Source organism: Dermacentor variabilis, chromosome 8 (genome assembly GCF_050947875.1).
Source record: "Dermacentor variabilis isolate Ectoservices chromosome 8, ASM5094787v1, whole genome shotgun sequence".
Taxonomy (NCBI): Eukaryota; Metazoa; Arthropoda; class Arachnida; order Ixodida; family Ixodidae; genus Dermacentor; species Dermacentor variabilis.
The window spans coordinates 50,874,038-50,895,121 of NC_134575.1; the positions used below are offsets into that span (position 1 = coordinate 50,874,038).

The 21,084-nt window shown below is 48.6% G+C and overlaps 1 pseudogene; it reads left to right on the top strand.

Annotated features, from left to right (window-relative positions):
• The window catches only part of LOC142591023 (allatostatin-A receptor pseudogene), an 88,848-nt pseudogene extending 83,524 nt beyond the window's left edge, over positions 1-5,324 (top strand).
• Positions 5,325-21,084: the final 15,760 nt, after the last annotated feature.

Sequence of the window (21,084 nt, forward strand, 5' to 3'; positions counted from 1 at the left end):
AGCAGCTTGACAAGGCCCCTACCCCGTTTTCCTTGGCCTGGAAAACCGCAGAATACAAATAAGCAACACCTGCACATGCATATTTTACACCCTTATACAAACTTACACAAAAACCATATATAAGTCGACGCTTTGCTGAACGCCATCAATTATACAATAGAAAAAATTAATTATAGAACGCATGCAATATGAGATAACTGAAACACACTCGAAAGCGAGAAAGAAATAAAAGAACGATGCACGAGGAGAAATACTACGCATGCTTGCATTTAACAAATCAACACGCCATCACAACAACACAACAAATCAAACAAAGACAGGTCAGAAATAAACAAAGCAACAACGTAGAAGGAAGAATGTTACATACAAGGGCTGTTTTGTGTGAGAATGTTGTGTGAGAATGTCATATTAACTACAGTAGTTAATATGAGAGAATAATAATTCATTACGAAGCAAAAGGTTGATTTTTAACGGAAGCTTTTGTCCAAATTTGGACAACATGCCGCGCGTTTGAGCTATATTTCCAGTTAGTTTGTCAACGTGTTGGTTTCAGTTTAAATTTTCATTAAAAGTTATTCCTAATGATGTAACTTAATTCACGACCTCGGGCGCGAATTTATATACGTAAACTACGGGAGACAGCTTTATGTACAGGTACGAATAATACAAATTTATATTTTGGGGAGTTCACTACTGAGGAGTTTGCTGCACTCCATATAAATGGATATTTAAGAATATTGTTGGCTGTATCTATAAGCTTACCTAAATCAGTGCCATAAAAAATAACCTAGTATCATCTGCATAAATTATAAAATCCGCACAATCGCTAATTCTGGTTATATCAGTAATATAAATATTAAACAGTGGTGGCACTAATACGCTGCCCTGCGGTACACCTGATGTTATACCTAATAAAGAGGACCGGTTTTCTTTCACAACTACGGATTACTTCCTTTGTGATAACTATGACTGCATTAGGCTAAGGGGAGTTCTGCGAAAACCATAATGGCTTAGTTTTGCATGGAAAATTCCGTGGTGAATTCTATCGAAAACATTGGAATATTCAATGAAAACATCTAGTTTTAATATGTTCTTTACGAATGAATTAAGTATGATTTATCTTTGTGGGAGCAGGGACAGTTCCCCAGAAATGCTCCGACGGAAGCCGTATTGATGAGGAGATAATATACTTCTCAGAAAAGGAGATAATGCGTTGATACATGATTTTTTTCTAGCCCTTTGGAAGAACACAGGAAGTATGGAAATGGGACGATAGTTAGAAAAAAAAAAAACGTTTCTATCAACAGATTTGTACAAAGCCCTAGCTCTCTCATACTTCATTATGTCAGGGAAAATTTCTGGGAAAATTCCTGTGGATAAGCAGGCATTAAATAAGTAACTAAGGAATGGTGCCTGAAGATGAAATACTGCTCTAATAGGTTTTATTTGAATGTCACCAAAATGACGACCGGTAGTTTTTTTCAGAGACATGAATACCGAAAAAACTTCTTCTGGGGTTCTTTGTAAGAGATGGGTAGTGCTCATATTAGGTACACCTAAAGAAGTCCCTGTATTCTTTATCCTGTGCACCATAAGTAGTAGATAATTGACATGGCGCGAGTTACGTGAAGTACACGTCAAATTTATTTGCAAGTTTTTCACATTTTACTATCTCACTAGGTGTAGTGATCTCATGTGGATCATTTCGGAAATAGCGATTACTAATGAGCTTATTAATTTCTCGCCATAACATTTCACCACATGCATTTCCCTATTAAAGATGTTTTCATAGTATACGTCTTTAGTTCTTCACTATAGTGTTTAGTTACAGAATTTCTGTGCCGCTTAGCTTCCAAGAGATCGTTGTCTCTTATTCGCACGAATGTTGCATATAGCAGATTTTTCTTGTCAATAATTTTCAGAGATTCTCATGTTATCCATTGTTTTGCGGCCTTTCCTGGGAGCCTTAATTGTTTTGAATTTAAAACTTCTGTGGTAAGCTCTTTTTTTACAAACGAAGAAACATGTGATACGCCTCATTTGCATTATCAGCTTCGTAAACAGCATTCCAATTTGTTCGAGTAATCTCACGCCTAACGTTAGGTCATGTTTTACTATTAACTTCCTGCACTGTGTAATGTACTGGAGACAATGTATTTGTGCCAATGAGTTGTTCGTTGCACTTATAAAACATCTAAATTGGAAAATGACTGCTAATTTCTAGCAACTATAGTACCACATAGTTTTGCATAACCTGTGCCACTTGTAATAACTAGCCCAATAAGGCTTTCAGCATTACAGGTGATACGAGCAGGCTCGATAATTTGACAAGTACATATGCGAAAAAAATCAAGCAGTAGTTGAAAATCACCGGATGTCTCAGTTGACTGCAGAAGGTTTATGTTGCAATCGCCAACTGTGATGAGGTGTGCAGCTTGTTGGAGCGTACTTCAGTGTTCTTATGCTATAGCTTCGTGGTCTGGCGTTATCGCAGAAAATCTTAGAAGTTTACAAGCTAAGTGTTCAGAAATGAGCTGCAGCAAGCCACCGCCCCGACGAGAGGGTCGGTTAAAAAAAAATTGATAGACTCGAAGGGGAAGTATGTCGTTACAAGTATACCAGGTTTCCGAAATCACGACGACGTCCAACGTAAACGAGAATTCGCCAACAAATGGTTATAGTATCATCATACTTGTTGCGTGCCGATCCAGCGTTGAAGTGCCAGCATTTGCAGTATCCTTCATCACTTGGCGTTCTGACATCCCGAGGTGCTATCACCATTACGAGAAGAAGAAAAAAACAAAAAAAAAACTTTGTAATGATGGTAGCTTGGAGATATGCGATATCAAGCCCGGGTTAAAAATGCACCGTTCCAATTACTTTTTTTAACAAGTCACTCTTTTATGTACTGAAGCACAAAGGTAACTAGAACGCCTATGCATTTCAATCCATACTTTGGGAAATGTCTCGAAACTAGCACCATCCTGCAAATTCATTTGAAGTGGATACGTGTCGCAAGCTCACCGGCTACAGTTCGGAAATTGGAATATGTGTCATGAATTAATTATTTAAAAAGAAAATGAGTTACCTTTTGTTAATTAATTGAATATGTGTTTCGATTTCTCATGCTTATAATATCTGGCTTTTCGAATAACCCAGCTCAAGGACAAGAATTATGCTATCTTTCGCATGCAATATTTACAAATTCCATAAAACTTAAGAAAGACCACCTTTATGTTGCGTAATAGGCTACTGTGCTGAAGGTTGACGCCAGTACTACCTCATTGTAAACGTTACTAAAATTCATCTTCTGACTGACGCTGTCTTTCTCTTTTTTCTTGTTTTTCTTTTACTAGGTGCCACATGGAAGCTGCCCATAAAAGCGACAAGAGCTAAAGGAGGGACAAAGCAGAAAAGCAGATCGCCTGGACACTTAACGATCATGGAGCAGGCGGTCACAATTCTGCGGTCAACGACCCCGCCCTATGCGCCGAACGCTAGCGACAACGCCCTTCTGATCCCCTCCACTCCCAAAGTTCCAGCGAATCCACTGGCCGCGCTGACGTCCTTCCTGACCCTACTGGCGCAAAATACGTTACTGGGCATCCTCACAGCAGCGCCTTGCAATGGAACTGCCGGTCCATGTCAGGCCGGAGTGAGCGAAAACTTATCTGGTTCGACGTTCCTGAACCACCAGGAACACGCCGAGTACGACAGTGACGGAGACACCAAGACGGTGGAGGAAGTGCTCGCCATCGCCGTGCCCATACTGTTCGGTGCCATCGCCGTTATCGGGTTCTTCGGCAATGCTCTCGTGGTTCTCGTCGTTCTATGCGACCCGCAAATGCGCTCGACCACAAACAACCTCATCATCAACCTCGCCATGGCCGACCTGCTCTTCATCGTCTTCTGCGTCCCCTTCACTGGTTGGGACTACACCCTCAACTACTGGCCGTTCGGCGACGCCTGGTGTCGGATCGTCCAGTACCTCGTCATCGTGTGCGCGTACGCAAGCATCTACACGCTGGTCCTGATGTCCCTGGACAGGTTCCTCGCCGTCGTCCATCCCATCACGTCCATGTCCATAAGGACCGAGAGGAACGCCAACCTGGCCATACTCTTCACCTGGGTCGTCATCCTGGCCGCCTGCGTGCCGGCCCTCTTCGCTCACGGGGTCGTGCTGATCGAGGACTCCTATTCGGCCTGCACCTTCCGCACCGACATGGGGTACAACATAGTCGCCTTCCAGATATCCTTCTTCATGTCGTCGTTCGTCGTCCCCTTGGCCATCGTGTTCGTGCTGTACCTCCTGATGCTGAAGAGGCTGTGGCTCGCCGCCGCTCCAGGAGGCCGCATCAGCGCCGAGAGCATGCGCTCGAAGAAGCGCGTCACCCGGCTCGTCGTGGTCGTCGTGGTGGTGTTCGCGCTGTGCTGGTGTCCGGTGCAGGTGGTGCTGGTGCTCAAGAGCGTCGACCTGTACGGGAGGACGATGAACGCGCCGCGCATCGTCGTCCAGATCGCGTCGCAGATCCTCGCCTACACCAACTCGTGCGTGAATCCGTTCCTGTACGCGTTCCTCTCGGACAACTTCCGCAAGAGCTTCCGCAAGGTGATCTGCTGCGGTCGCAAGGCGTCGCACGTCGGTGGGTCGTCGTCGTGCAAGGGCCGATCGCGCGCCATTGTCGACGAAGCCGAGAGGACGAGGAAGGAGAGCTCGGCTGCCTGCGTCGCGAAACTGTCCAAGGTGTCGAACGACATACTGTGAACGTTGTGCGGTGTGGTTTTGATTGACAAGACCGTCATTTAAAGGGACTCGTCGCTGGAATAGAGTTTGGTGTGCTTTACTGCACATTTTAGCCACGCGGAAAAAGCGGTCACTACAAAGAGAATTCTCCAATCGTTAGCGCTAGAAGGGCTTCTGGCGCTCAATCTTGTGTGTGTGTCGTGATCTCTATGTGGTGTTTGTTTTCGGTCGGTTAAAGAGAATGTTCAGGACCATCATACGTGGAAGTAATCCTGCGGAAAGAAGAGAAGACAATAGGACTCTCCTCACAACTCACCGAAAGTAATTAGTTTTTTCAGCAGTTGCTTGACATATAAGGGTTCACTAGGAAGCGTGCTTTCTCGTGGATGTGTGGTTGTGTTTGTAGCACATTTCGTGCTTGATAAAACTGCTAAAATGAAGCACGACCCACACTGAAGACGGAGGTGGCCATTAAGAGGTCTCAATCAGCTCCGTATAGCGTCCGTTAGGGTGTAGCGCTTTCGAGAATGAAAGAAGGGCGATCAGTTCGAACAATCAGTGAGCAACTTTAAGCTTAATAATTGCCAATTTCTTGCGACGATTGGGACAACCTCACTTCTGAACATGTTCATTCAATTAGTGCATGTTGCTTGCAAAAGAGAAAAAAGCAATTCTTTTGACCGATAGCAATTGCGGAATACCAGACAGCCGCGCACACTTGTCGAGTTAAGAATTTACGCAAAACGAGTTGTCGCAAAGTGAGCCTTTTAAACCTAACGCGAGCTATCCTGGCTCCGTTGTTCACGGGAGTGCTGCTCTACGCTTCGTCAAGCATGCATTCAAGGAAAGCGAGTATTGTGAGGCAGTTTTCGGGGGCTAGTCTGTTCCAACGTTTCCGGGCATTGGGAGGTTAATTCAAGCCACTTGTCGACGTTGTGATCAGAATGTGCAACCTTCTTTTTTGTTTGTACCGCAGGAGATGTAACAAAGACACGATAAATACTATCCATTCAGGGCAGGTTACAGCGCTGAGAACAAAGCGTAAAAAGAAGGCTTGCACGCGTGGTACTTCTTTCCGTGGGGTTACTTTTCCTGTTTGGATCATTGCACGCGTCATCTCATAATAATAATAATAATATTTGGGGTTTTACGTGCCAAAACCACTTTCTGATTATGAGGCACGCCGTAGTGGAGGTCTCCGGAAATTTTGACCACCTGGGGTTCTTTAACGTGCACCTAAATCTAAGCACACGGGTGTTTTCGCATTTCGCCCCCATCGAAATGCGGCCGCCGTGGCCGGGATACGATCCCGCGACCTCGTGCTCAGCAGCCCAACACCATAGCCACTGAGCAACCACGGCGGGTAAGCAACCACGGCGGTCTCAATACAAACCGTTCATCGAAATAAACTCTGCTGACACATAGCGCAAATTCTATTCCTAACGTAGCGCTACGCGTAATCTGAAACGCAAACGAAACTGCGAATACATCGATAAAGCTAGAGGTTACCTGAAATTGTCTTCAAGCCTGCTAAATATTTACATTGTTCCAAGATCTAGTAACAGATTATTTAGTTTTTGTTGCATTAGTAACTATGAGAAACAAAATAGAAAGAACAACCTCATACAGCCACGGTGACATTTAGGTACTTGACACCAGGCTGGTTCAAATGTTATTGTTTAAGATGTTCTGATTAATATGGTGTAAAACTCTTAAAACTACATGAAGAAGCGACGAAACAGGACTTTTTCGTCCTGTCATTTCCTGTCCATTAGGAATTCTTCTCATGAATTTCTAGTTAGGTTATTTTTAAAGCAAAGCTGTATATCTGACAGACTTTTATGAATGAAACGTATCGTGGTAAAGCTTAATGCCCTCATTAGAAAATTCTTCAAGAGAGCCCTCGGGCTGCCCGTCAGAACGCATACAGAGGACCTCCTTCGGCTCGGCATACACAACACCATGGAGGAGATGGCCGAGGCTCAGGAACGGGCCCAGCTAACTCGGCTGTCCACCACGCCAGCCGGCAGGCGTATCCTCGAGGAGATCGGACACGCACCAACCAAGAACTTGGCTGAAGACACCCAAATCCCCAGAGAAATAGGGGAGAAGATCGTGGTCGCCCCTTTGCCCCGCAACGTTCATCCCGTTCACAACGCAGGTCGTCGCAAGGCAAGAGCATTTAATATACTAAGGCAAATAAACAAAGACAATATCGCAGCAAGCTTCGTGGACGCAGCTGCATACCGAGACGGCAAGGCTTTTGCGGTTTCCGTCATTGACACGCTGGGCAAAGTCATCAACTGTGCTTCCGTCCGGACGACGAACCCAGAGGTGGCCGAGCAAGTGGCCATTGCACTCGCCATGCAAGACGGTCGGAGAGACAGGGTGTATAGCGATTCGAAAGCCGCCATCAGGGCATTCCAGAAAGGCCGGGTAGCCCGGCAGGTAGTTCAAATTCTGAAAGGCGCCAAACAGGGCAACACCTCCATGCACTCGATCCTTTGGTTCCCTGCACACGTCGGGGCGATTGAGGGGGTTCCTCTGAACCTCAACGAGTCTGCCCACGAGGCTGCGCGTGGCTTTACCGACCGCACTGTCCTCGGATCGGGCGACTCTCTCCCCGGACACAGAGACGCTCCTCTCACACACAACGAAATCACGAAATTCTTTTACTTAGAGAGAAGGGTTTTCCCCCCGCCTCACTCCAAGCTAAGCAGGCCGCAGGCGGTCACACTAAGACTTCTGCAAACGAACTCGTACCCAAATCCGGCGTCCCTTAATAGCATATATCCAGAGATTTATCCAAATTGTTCTTGCGTGGCCTGTGGTGAGGTAGCTACGTTGCCTCATATGCTCTGGGAGTGCGGGTCGCTGGGCCCGAAGTTCACCAAGGAAGAGTGGGACGCGCTCCTGCGAAGTCCTGTCTTTGAGGATCAAATCCTGGCCGTCCAGCGCGCCCGCGATCGGGCTGGCAGACTAGATCTGTCAGTCCCGTCGTGGGATTAGCCGGGTGCGCGTTTTATCGCGCTTTGCTGGACCGAATAAAAGTTTATTCACTCACTCACTCACTCATTCGTAGGGGGTGGCTAACGTCCGCAAAGTGAGCAAAAAAGATGGCGGCGCAAGCTCCGAATAGCGCAGAACGAACGATAGTACGGCAGAGAAGAAAGAAAGGACACGGGATTTCACCGCGCGCCGCCGCTGCGGAGGGGGGGGGGGGGGGCTGGCGTGCACCCACGCTGGGCGGCATTGCTATTGGCTGCGTCTGCTGTCGTCTGTCCCGAATACGACGGCGCGGCAGTCGCGCCGCAGCTGCGGAGTGGGGGAGTGCACCCACGCTGGGCGGCATTGCTATTGGCTGCGTCTGCTGTCGTCTGCCCCGAATACGACGGCGCGGCAGTCGCGCCGCAGCTGCGGAGTGGGGGAGTGCACCCACGCTGGGCGCCATTGCTATTGGCTGCGTCTGCTGTCGTCTGCCCCGAATACAACGGCGCGGCAGACGTGGCGGGATAAGACGTGGGTGTGGACCGCGGCAGTCGCCGTGGCGTGTAGGAACCGGATTGTGCATTGCAGATGCAGACCACTGCTACAGTGGCAACTCCGACAAAACTGGGAAAAGTGGGAAGGCCACGCATTGGCGCGCACGGCCGAAGAAAAAAAGACGAGTAAGAGGAGAGGCGTCGTCAGCAGAGTCGCCTACTACAATCGACGACAACGTGCCCGTGCGAGAGCGAGGAATGCGCCCCACGAGTTTCCCTCCGAAGAAACGTCGGCGAGAACAGATGCGAGAGCCTGATCGTCGACGACGTCGAGCACGAGCTACCGACGAAGATCGCGCAGTGGAGGCACCTCGTAAGCGTCGAGCTAGGTCGTTCTAGTCTGCGTCCAAGCGGCAGAAGCGTGAGTTACCGCCTCCTCGTAGTTTCACCGAGGCGAGATCCAAATTCAAGAGATTGTTTCTGGACGCGTGGCCGTAGTTGTTCGGTCTGCGATCGACAGCCTCACTGGCCAATCCGTCACCATATGAATGGTTCGGCCCGAAATATTTTTATATGGCGTCGAGTCTTTTCGAGCATAAGGAGCCACTGCAACGCATTGCCCGAGCCGAATGTTGCAAACCTAGTAAAACAAAAGAACGCCATTTTTCTTTTAAATAGCGCCCTCGGCATTGATGGCTTGAGAAACTGAGTTAGGGTGACCGTAATTTAGGAAGCAAGATTAAAAAGAAAAGCAATCTTTCCGCAATACAATGCATCGAAGACAGGGCAATCACGTTAGACCGCTTTCTTTAGTAATCCTGTATAAGAAGAATGTAAGAGACCTGGGCCCCATTTCACGGTTGCCGCCAGCGCATCCAAGGAGACACAATGGAGCCGATAAGGCCGAAAATGCTTGCGGGGCCATACAGCTCGTTGTCATGCTCGATCGTTCAGGAAAAGAAACGCGTTTCTATGAAAACAACACGGACATCACATTTCCCTGGTGATAGCGTGATTAGATTGTATATGGCATAAGAAGTACCGCCTTTGCGCAAAACACATCGAAAAGACCCAAGAGAGAAGCGGCTATTGTGCCAGGAGCGTTGCATACAAAGGACCACAACACGCTGTTACTATACAAGGACGAAGCGTGCGCAACGGGGGCAACCGCATGAAGTGAAGAATGCAGTGAACACCCTCGAGGGTGTAATTTTGCTCACGCAGACGACAGTCGTCATCATTCATGTTTGCGGTTACTTTGTTGCTGCGCAGAAGGTATTTGCTTGTCACGAACGCCATCTATGTCTAAGAAAGCGTTCATGACGCTGCAGATATTAAGGCGCACAACGTTAAAGAAAGGAGATTTGCACAGGATTGATGATGATCGTCGTTGCGGGATGAAATTACACCCAAGATGGTGTGCGTAGAGTGAGTGTGGCTTATGTGCTGCCAGTAGCGTAGATAAGCGACACCAGCGGGATTTGTGTTTCAGGAGAACGGTATGGATTCCCATCAGCCGCTTAGACGTCAACCACATCGGAAGAAAGTCCACTGATAAACTGTTCGGATTTTCCCTTCTCTAAAGTCGCTCAAACTTGCACGCAGAAGGTATGGTTTGGTAACGAAGAAAAAAGGCTCGTTCGATGCTTCATTGTGAAGTATGGAGTACATTCTTATTATTTAGTTAAAGCTTTTCTGAGTAAGCTGTTTTGGGCCACTGTAAGTCACAAAAGAAAAAGTTCTCTATAAAAAACACAGTGCTTAGCCAGGCTACATGCATGCATTATCCTCTATCGCAGATGACAGGGGAGAAAAGACCAGCTCAACGCAGCAAGCTATGAGGTAAAAGAAAGAAGGAGAACACTAGATAGCCGATATTGATTGCATTGCTGATACTGAAGACTGTATTTCCGTAGATGCACCCATCCTTGGCTTCACTCTGAAGGAAAATTAGTAAGTTTTAATGCCATATAGAATTGCATTGTATTACGTTATGTAGACGTGGTCTGAAATCTTGTGGAAGAAAAAAAACATTTAGCCTGAACACGGGAACCGGGAAGGGACCTCCTTGCGTTCCGTCTACGAACTTTTGACGCATACGTGAAATCACCAAAGGACTCAAATTTTTGGAGACCGACGCTGTGTTGTGATAATCGCGCACTGAACGCGCACGCAGTGAGTGCGCCAAGTTAATGCGTTCGACAAAACGCGCACTCTTCTCCTCCGAATACGCACACACGCCATTTGAGAGCCCACTGTCGCGCACAACGTGACCTGCATTTCAATCTACTCGTGTCACCGCGTTCACTTTCTTCTTCTTTCTCTTCTCCAGATTTGATGCGTCCCGGAAGGGGGACGCAATGTATAACTCAAATCCCGGAGCGGTATTCTCGGTGGGCAACTTTTCGGTATATCACTTTCAGGGCACGCTGATTCGTCAAATCAAATAGTTGGAGCCAAATAGTTGGAGAAGTATGGGAGAGGCATTTGCCCTGCAGTGGGTGTAACCAGGATGATGATGATGACGACAACGATGATGATGATGATGATGATTCGTCAAACCAGCGGGCGCAACAACTTTCGCTCCAGCGTGACGACGATGACAATGATTACGACGACGACGACGACGATGATGATGATGATGATGATGATGATGATTCGTCAAAACAGCGGGCGGAACGACTTCCGCTCCAGCGTGACGTCGTCTCGCTCTTCACGTCACATCCCACGACAACGGGTAAGCGGTGCCGTGATCGAGGACACCGCACCTTTGTGCAGCCATCGCGGTGGAAAGCTGCGCTTTATTTCTATTGGCTAATCTGCAGCAGGAACGTGGACGCTGCGATTAGAACAACAAAATTTCGTGCGTGGTGACGTCAAGCAAATGCTCCCTGTGGTAAAGAGTATCCTGGAAAGTGCCCGAACGGGAATACTGCCCAATTTGCTTCTCGTGTGCTGTATTGTCTCGATTACCCCCCATCAGCGTCCGCAGTTGTTCGAACACATAGCATGCGGCGCAACGGAAATGATAAAGTATGAACTTTCCCATTCCTGCCGCCTCAATTTGGCGCATCTTTATCGCGTTCAGCAGTGGATGTTGATGATGACAAAGTGTGTGATAATCAAGACACTTGTATCGTATAGTCACTCAAAAGATTACGTGTACGTTAATGTTGACGCAATAAATATATATTTCGTGCTTAGCCTCATTGCTCGACGTGGAAGGTCAACGAACGTTTTCTGCAGGACCCGCGCTCACAACCAAGGTCCTCGCGTGCCAAGTACTCGTAAGAACAGTTCTAAACAAATTGCGATGTCGTACGTGATACTCGCAGAACGCGGCCGGCCAATGGAAATCAACACTTACTAAAGAAAAGGTATGAGAATATTTCCCGCTGGTTTTTATTGGTCCTCGCGTCAAATAACTACGAGTACACGAGAAAGGTAGACCACGACTCTCACACGATGTCGCCTGGCGCGTGCCTTCCCGTTTGTGTGTGAAGCGAGGTCGCCTCTCCATGCCACTGCATTGGTTCACCTATGCAATAGCATGGAGAGGTGAAGTCACTTCACTGATGAACTGAAGTGCACGCATTTCGTGACACCATCGTTGACACACCAGAGTTCACTGCAGAAGGTGCGCTTGTCGTCATAGCCGAGTCAGAGAAAAATACCCGTGTTTCGCGATATCATCATTCGCGTCTGACGAACATCCAATGGCGGCCTTCGCGAGTAGTCTTAGCGGGCAATAAGGCGGCTGACACTGTCGGCCGTTGCGCGTTCGAAATCAGAACTAGCAAAGAAAGCTTCTCGAGACCTCCCCCAAAGAAAGTGTCGTCAGCCATCTTCAACATAAAAGAAAATGTCGACATCAGCAACGAATGCAGCGATCACCACGACAACAACCACCATGACGACGACGACGACGACATTCATTCATTCATTCATTCATTCATTCATTCATTCATTCATTCATTCATTCATTCATTCATTCATTCATTCCTTCATTGATACTGTCAGCCCTCATCGGGCTATTACAGGAATGGAGAATGAAAACAACAAAAAGATACATAGAACATGTCAACAACGGCGACATTTCGACACCGTCGATGCATTCGAGAATTTCAGCAAAACCCCGCAGCACGAAAACTCTTTAAATGCAGCATGTACTGGCTGCAACCTACTCCCGTAGGGGGCTGTTCCTATAATGGCTTCAGTATATTGCCACATGGATCGGGCAACTTTTCCCGAGCAGTTCGCTCAACTTGATGGCCGCCACTTCTATCCTTTCCATAAGTCGTCCGCGTGTATTTTCGCGTTCTCATGGGCGTGAATACACGCCAACTAGCTCATTTCGAAACTACTTGACCATCTTTTGCAAGCAGCATTCCATTCAATTACTGCACTTGTCGTTTGACACGCTCACCCCCTGCGGCTGCACCCTGCGTCCCTGGTGCTTCGGCAGCCCGCCTCCAGCAACCCGACTGCTTCGATTCCCACGGCGCCTTCTTCCTTTTCAGCTAGCGCGGATGTTTTCACTTCCGTGCAACGCGCTTGTGTGCCAGCTTCTTTTTCCACCTCAGAGGAAGCTTCTTGGCACTGCCTACGTGCCCGCGGCAAAGCACCCTTTACAGAAACGGAAAAGGCGATCGGCTGGTACTGCGAAGGCGATAAAGGCATCGAAGAATGGGGTAACAAGATTTCCTAAGTTTTGGAAACCTAGCAACTAGATTATCCCTTTCACACGATCCCGCTTAACTGTATTTTCAAATTTATTTTTCTTGCTTGTGTTGTTTCGTGGGTTTCTTTGTGCCTTACGGGATTGACGCTGCCAGCGCAGGCTTTTGCTCACCGTTCCGAAGTTCAGGATATTTTCTCTTATCTGTAGTTATCCGTAGTATTTTATGCTTCGCGCCCTCACGCAGTATAGCGCACTTTCTTGCCTTATGTGCATCGCTGCTCTCGAAAGCACTGGCTCGATTATAACTCCCTGTCTCTCTTATTTTTTATTGTATCTGTCTTATATGTATATGTTGTCCCTCACCTTTTGCTTCTTGTTTTCATTCGTCCAATGCGACCGACCTTATATCTTGCACGAAAAAAAAAAGCAAATGCTTGCGAAAAGATATAGCGTTAGCACAGATAGATTCCATCAGGCGGGGCGGTAGAATAACCAGGGGTGCTAGTTAGGAAAGCGGGGAAAGCTTGCGCCATCGATCTTGAGACCTCGTTAACTGCGAAAGCTGTGCGCGCCGAGTGCAGCTGAATGAGCGGCTTTCTGCTTTAACAAGGAATCTAGAAGACGGTGGCGCGCGTCCTTTATTCATTCTTCTGTTCGCAAAACGTTGTAGGGAGATAACCACTTGTTTTCAACAGCAGGAAGCGAGCTGACGCCGTTGAGCGCGTCTGGGACCACGGTTGTTATCCTATGGAAAGCTCCCTTAGCAGTAAAAGCCAGGAGACTCGAGTTCTTTTGAAGTGACACCGTGAAGAAGGTTTTACGTTCCAAAATAGAATGTATCGCACAATATAGAGATTTGTCACGCACGACACCTCCTTAGCTTAAAATTAATTTGCAAAACCTTTATCTTGCCTCATTTATCGGCAGGCATGCCGCCTGGAACGCACAGTGGTAGGATGCAACAAAGCTCATACGTTGTGATTAATATTCAATGGCTGTCAGATAATTTAGTCAAATTTATGTCCTGTTAATACGTTTGATTTTTACGTCACCTCTTGGTTATAAAACGGCAACTCGGGTAGTTCGAACCAGCAAATTCCGGTATGCGTGTCACTATTTCTATTTGTGTTATTTGACACCAGGCCTGCATGGTTGTGTGCTGTCAGCCAAAATCTGCCCGTCAATCCTAGTGTCACTTTACAGGCTCTGCGTTCTCAGTGATCGTCGTGTAATAAAGTGTACTTTTTAAATTTCGTATGGGCTGTGACGCTGACGCAACCATCCGGGAGGCTACGGAAAAGTACCATTTCGAAGCCTTTTCTCCCTCTTCAATAGTTACGAAGTTATCAACGCATAATGTTGCCGCCACGGCATAGTCTGTTTAAAGCCTCCATCGCCAATGAGTGGAACAACGTTGACGTAGGTGAAAAGACATGGCACAGCTCGATAAGATGCATACTGTAAAGCAGACTCGCAACTTGCTCGCAGATGGAAAAGACGGTGATTATGGCGTGGACCTACGTTGATTTAGGCAGATGCGGGTGCCTGTAGGCAAGGCTCGCTAATGTGCTCAATATTTTGGCAATTCAGCAAAGCAAAGCGAAATACGTTTCTATAAATTTCCATAGTTTCGGTTTTCCTTGCGGCAGAGTAGCCCATGCGCTACGCCAAACGGCGCGAAAGGTTGCCTTCCTGCCAGGCAAAACTCGACAGTAAGCATACCCAGGCGCAGCCAGGTCAGAGTACGCGCCTGCTTTCATCAGACATTCTCAGCAAAACAGCCTACGGGAACGCAATGCGTGCAAACGTCTATTAGCCAATACAAATCACACATGCTTGAGATTTGCACTCCCAACATATGAAGCACAATATTTCACCTGTCGAGGCGTACTCACTCACAAGTTGACAAAACAGTCTGGATTAGCGACTAGCATTCGGCAAGAAGTCCCCCAAATATGAGCTCTTATACGTTGTATCAGTTTCCGATGCAATAGGAATCAGATACGGCATAATTTTCAGATGACCAGAGCTTGGACGCGAAAGATTCCACATTGGCAAAGGAAATGGTCATGCCTAAACCAGAATTCCTAGGCAGGAAGTAGGCCACCGGGCGTAGGCCCGACACATCCGCTTCGATATGTCTCCGAGAACACGACATGTTCCGATGGTACATAACGATGCATAGAAGCTTGGAAAACAAAAGGAAATCCCAACATCTTCTGCACAGTTCCATTTCTTTATGACAAAAAGTAACTGGAAAACCTTGTTATTGCGATAGGCAATTATATGCACATTCCAGATGGTTTTGTCACCGTCGCGGTTGTGTTTCATATAATTGTGTATATTGTTGTGACTTCGGGCTGGAGGCCGAGAGACGGACTCTTGGAGCAGACGAATAGGAAATGAAAAGTTATATGCAATATGTACAAAGATAGCGGGAAATAGCGTACGTGTAGCGCCAAGAGCGCACCCTGGTGGCGACTCCCTCTTCTAACAACGCGAGGGTTCCGCCTTAAATGCCCTTGGCGATCCCATCGCTGGAAGGAACGAGGCGGAGCTGGTGCTGATGCCACCCGCGTCGCATTCCTTCTCGTTACGAGGAGAAGTCTTGAAGATTCAAGGTGGTCTTTCATGCTACTCGGCCCTGAGAAGGCTCACTGGAACGACCGAGAATCAACAACGCCAAACCACTCCGGCCAAACCAAGCACGCTGCGAATTTTTCTCCAAACCGCCTGACCAAAAGGAATGAACAAGGCGTTTTCACGGATCTGGCTAGCTGAACAAAACACGAAATAAAAGATTTCCGAACAAACCGAGACGCGTACTCGCGAGCAAGTTCCAGATGCGGATCTTTCCTCAATTGTCATCGCGCGACCAGGGCCAGTCGATTCGGAATTGCTTCCCCAAGCGATCCTCGACTGTAACGCCGGCGGGTTGGAAGGAACGAATGTTGCCGAAGATGACTTAACCCCGTATTCGGAAACGCATCTTAACTTGAATCCCGCGCTTGACTCGATTTAAACGGCGCCTGTCGTGAACGCACCAAAGGAAACGCAATGAGCGTCTTGGGCGCGTTCTCACTAGGCGTCTTTTATATCAAGTCAAGCATGGGCTTCGAGTTAAGATGCATATCTGAATACGGGGGTTAGTTTCGCCCCCTAAAGCCTTAGGCGCAAAGGCTGAGCGCTTCTGATCTGTGCGCTCGGGTGCCATTTCGCAAGCGTCCTAACAAGTGAAGAAACGAATACTGAGACTCACGCTAGCATAAAAAACAAGGGGACTAAAATACTACACTGATGGATGCAACTAACGCGCACAATACATAAAACAAGTCATAATCAAACATTTCGGCTTTTCCTAGCCAACATATACGTAAAAGCAACAAACAAACGTAAACACTGATGCTTTCTGTACTCGAGCGTTCCGCAATAAGATTTCAGTAGGGAATAAATAACAAAAAGAAGTGTCTCTGTCTCGTGAACAGAAAAAGACCTACAGCTTCACACTATGCGCTCTTCTTTACATCTCAACCATCTCAGACGCTCAATACGTGACACTAGTTTATCGCAGAGAAGACTAAAAGAAAACGAGGACGCTTAAGCTTCGCCTTCAAGAGTGGAACGCGACAGCGTTCCCGTCGACCCGCCAAGGGGTGTAAGACAATGGGCTACGGCGCAGCGACTACGCGCCCCGCATCGGACGCGGTGAGCGTCGAGCAACGCAGCGTTCGGCGCGACAACGAAATGTGCGCCTGAGCAAGCGACGCACGCCTGAGCCTTAGAAACAGCTCGTTTCTAAGGCAACACCGCGTTCACTAGAGGCGCTTTTGTACAGCTTTGAAGCATCGAACTCGTGGCTGAGTGTAATAAAGAAAAAAAAAACTCGTGGCTGAGTGGTAACGTCTCCGTCTCACACTCCGGAGACCCTGGTTCGATTCCCACCCAGCCCATCTTGGAAGTTGCTTTTTATTTATGAAGTGCCTGCCGTGATTTATCGCTCACGGCCAACGCCGCGGACGCCGACGCCGACACCGACGCCGACGACACCGGGTTTTCTGCGACACGCGCTCCTTAACGCTATCGCGTTAAAACGAATACTAAAATGACAAATAACACAATGCGCTTTCAAAGTACCATGTTCCTAATCACTCAGTGTTCGCAAACGCATCCTATTGGACGCGTTTGAGGGGATGTCCTATTCTCGGGTCTACGCCTTGTCCTATGGCGACAGAATAAGAAAGCTGATTTACCTGAAGCACCTATAGTGGCTGTGAGTTTCGATTCGTGGCTTCCAAACACTGGGAGAGCGGTGCATTGAAGGAACCGCGTACACGTGCTCTTTGTCAGCTTGAAAGTCGTCTTTCTTTCCCCCAAGGAAGAAAGCGGATATCGTAGCAGTTTTTCTAGTGTCGTTGCTTCGCCATGTTCCTTTAGCCCGATGCTTCGCCATGTTCCTTCGCTTACGGTGCCCTGACAACGCTGAGAAAAGGCGGCATTTGTGGCGTCTGAATTTCTGTGTTTTCTTTCCCGGCGTGCGACATGCCTATTCTAGATTTTAGCAACCGCCTAAGCTTCGGATTTATCCCATCCCGCCTTTTCGAGGTTTTCGGGCATTTACTGCTGACGTCTGGGCAGTTTGTTGGCGCACGTGACCCGGCCCGTATCCGAGCCAGCGTCCGACATTCTCAGCTGGCGCCTTCGTCGTTTGTCCTGGTGGCAAAACCAGCCTATGCTCGTCGCTAGATGTCCGTACGTTTTACAGAGCACTACTGCCGCCGACGCAATCTGAGCTAGTAGGCTCGCCGAGATGTCTCTTCTCAACTGGCCTGACTTTATCGCTGCCATCAAAAGGGAGCGGAATTCCTCTCTGGCTTTCGTATTCTGCCTGACCTAAAACATCAGAACACCTCAACAAAGCCGTCTTAGCCTCGTCGCAGCCGCAATCCACCTCATCAACCAGGCGTTCCAAATCCCCTCGGACCAGAGTGGCGGTTAGCTCGTTCTTCGCAAAGTTTCGAAAGTCAGCAAGAAAAGTAAACGTTATTCTCGTCTACCCTGATAATGTGGAGATGGTATCGTGCTATTCGTATTTATGCTCGAATTTGTTGATCGAGCTTTCGCGTTGGCTTTTTCTCACGCCTCGCGCGTTAACTTGCCTCCAACTTTTGCTCAACAATCGTCTCCCAACAGCAACGCATAAGTGGAAACAATCGGAGCGTGACAAGCTCAATACACTCATCCGAAAGGCAGTGAAGCGGGCCCTTGGGCTCCCGGTCACGACGCCGACGTATCGACTCCTCGAGCTCGGGGTGCACAATACCCTCGAAGAGATCGCTGAGGCTCAGGAGAGAGCGCAGATGATACGACTGACGATGACGAAGACCGGCCGTCACATCTTGCGCGAGCTCGGGTACTTCCCACCGAACACCCAGGATCCACCGGAGCTTACGCCGGTTCCCCGCGAGCTCCGCGACCTGATCACGATCGCACCCATTCCGCGAAACGTCCAACCGGAACACAATGGAGGCAGGCGCCTAGCCCGGGCCACCGCGTTCCTCAAACGAATAAACAAGAAAGCAGACGACGTCGGTTTCGTGGACGCCGCCGCCTACCGATGCAACCGAGCCTTCGCCGCGGTAGCGGTCTCATCCTTGCAACGGACTGTAAACGTCTCAACAGTACGCACACGCGATCCCGAGGTGGCGGAGCAAGTGGCCATGGCCCTGGCAATGCTCGACGATAAGCGAACGACAATATTCAGCGACTCGAGACCGGCCATCAAAGTGTTCGAGAGAGGAGTCGTCTCCGTCAAGGCGTTACGCATCCTCCGCGGCGCTGATCCAAGCACCCTCAAACACCACACCGTCATCTGGTTTCCCGCCAACCTGGGTCGGATCCCGGACGCCCCGCCCAACCTCAACGAGACAGCCCACGACGCTGCGCGCGCGCTTACCGACCGCGCCGTCACCCCCGGGCAACCACGTCTCGATGAGTTGGAGGCGAATAGGGACGCCCCAGTAACCTACAATGAAATAACCAAACACTTTTACTTGGAACGACGTCTCTTTCCGCCCGCGCACCCCAAACAAAACAGGCCGCAGGCGCTAACGCTACGCTTATTACAGACAGATACCTGTCCCAACCCCGCCACCTTACACATCATCCACCCGGACGTCTACCCAGACGATGCGTGCCCCTCGTGCGGGGTCACGGCGACACTCGCACACGTGCTCTGGGAGTGCAGAAACGCTCCGCCCGACTCTACCTCCGACAAGTGGGAGAAGACGATACGAAGCCCACTCCTAGAAGACCAGCAATGGGCCGTCCAGCAGGCTCGCGCAGCGGCCGCCAGGTACTCCCTGTCAGTCCCTGCGTGGGAGACGCCCACTGCGCGCTGACGTGCGTCCTGCAGGACTTTTATTGAAGTTTTTTCCAATCCAATCGTCTCCCAAGCCTTGTAAGCTTCCTCGACCATCACGTCCTCTTGCTGCGTCACGTCGAGAATTGCTTTCCTTGTTTCTTTTTTTTTTTTTGTGGGAGCCGGAGGAAATGCCCATCTCCTCACAAATTTGAAGGAGGTCCTGCAATTGGTACGTTTCCATCGCGATGTAGTTCCTCGTATTGTTTGTTCACTAAATATAACCTTACTTCAAACTAGAATCTACTCTTTCAAGAAAGTAAATTCTTATATGATAGCACGCACACACACACAAAAAAATGCTGTGCTAACATCTGCCTATATAGCGAGATCCTCTGACATGATATAAAAAGAAGAAAAAAAAACATGAGGCGCTCGCCCAGCCAGGGTGGTTGACGCCGGTCAGAATTGTAGGTGTCATCGAGTGGTGCAGCACGCGTTTTCGGGCGTTGTAACTCGCTGCTTGCCATGCGCTGTTGAGATGCTCGTACGTCAGTCTCATAGCTGACATCCACTGTTGTGACTGCGGTGTGAAGGACAAGAGACGGTCTCTTGGAGCAGATGAAGAGGAAATGAAAAGCTTTACGCAATATGTATAGATATCGGAAAATAGCGTACATGTACAGAGAAGCTGTAGATGGCTAGCCGATTCGTCCGACCGTATCCGTACGACTGTCGGTCGCCTGTACGCCGTGCGCATGCGCGAAAAACAAGAGAGAGAAAGAGAGGCGCTCGATTAGCCAACAACACCTAGATAGCACAAGGCCTGTTTACTCCGATCCATGACGTCACGCTACCTGGTCCGAAACTACCATGGATAAGGCTTGCGTGATGAAAGCGGTGACGTCAAAATCACTGTTGCCTTTTTGGGAGCATCGCCATTAGATTCTATGGCGGTCGGGCCAGGTAACATGACGTCATGGATCGGAGTTAAAAGGCTTCGTACTATCTAGGAGGTGTTGGATTAGCTGCGCCAGCAGTGACGTCGTTGCTGTCCGTCGCCGCGCAGCGCACGCGCACCAGTTTCTCTCTGGCTCCGAAATGGGTAGGCCACGCGTCATACGTGCTCTTCAGGAGCAGGCAACTTTCGATCAGCGACGCCGCGAACAGAACGGGGAACGAGCGCCTCTACGCCGTGCCGATGCTGCAGCACGAGCAAAAGAACAGGCTCACGCAGCCTGGTGGAAGCAGCGACTTCGTACCGAGGATCTGGCAGTCTACCAAGCCGTCGTCAAATGAACCGTCGGGAGTAACTACTTAAGTGATAAGCACCGGGGCCACACGTTTCAGCTTCGCTTGTTAACCATCTGAATGGAGTGCTTGGGCAATTATTTTTTTTTCTGTTTTACTGTTGACGCATTGTGGGTTTGTTCATCGCTATCAAGTCGGGTATCCCCACATAGATATTCTCGTTTCTATAAAGAAATCCACTTGATAACTAGTACCGTCGCGTGTTGTCCTTGTTTAAGTGCAGTCCTTTTGCGTAACGTCTGGTTTGCGCGAGCGGCTTTAACTCAAGTACTGTCCGTTCACGTCTCTACACCTTCTTTCTATTTTCGCTCTCTTCCCCGTCTCCTTTCCCTCAGCGTAGGGCAGCCAACAAGACCCTTGACTGGTTAACATCCCTGCCTTCCTATATTCCTCTCTCTCTCTCTCTCTCTCCCGAGAGCGAACCTACGCCAACTCCCCCCCCTCCCCCAAGTTTCGATACTGAAGCTGTTATTAACGTTTTCCGCATGCTATAACTGTAACTAATTTC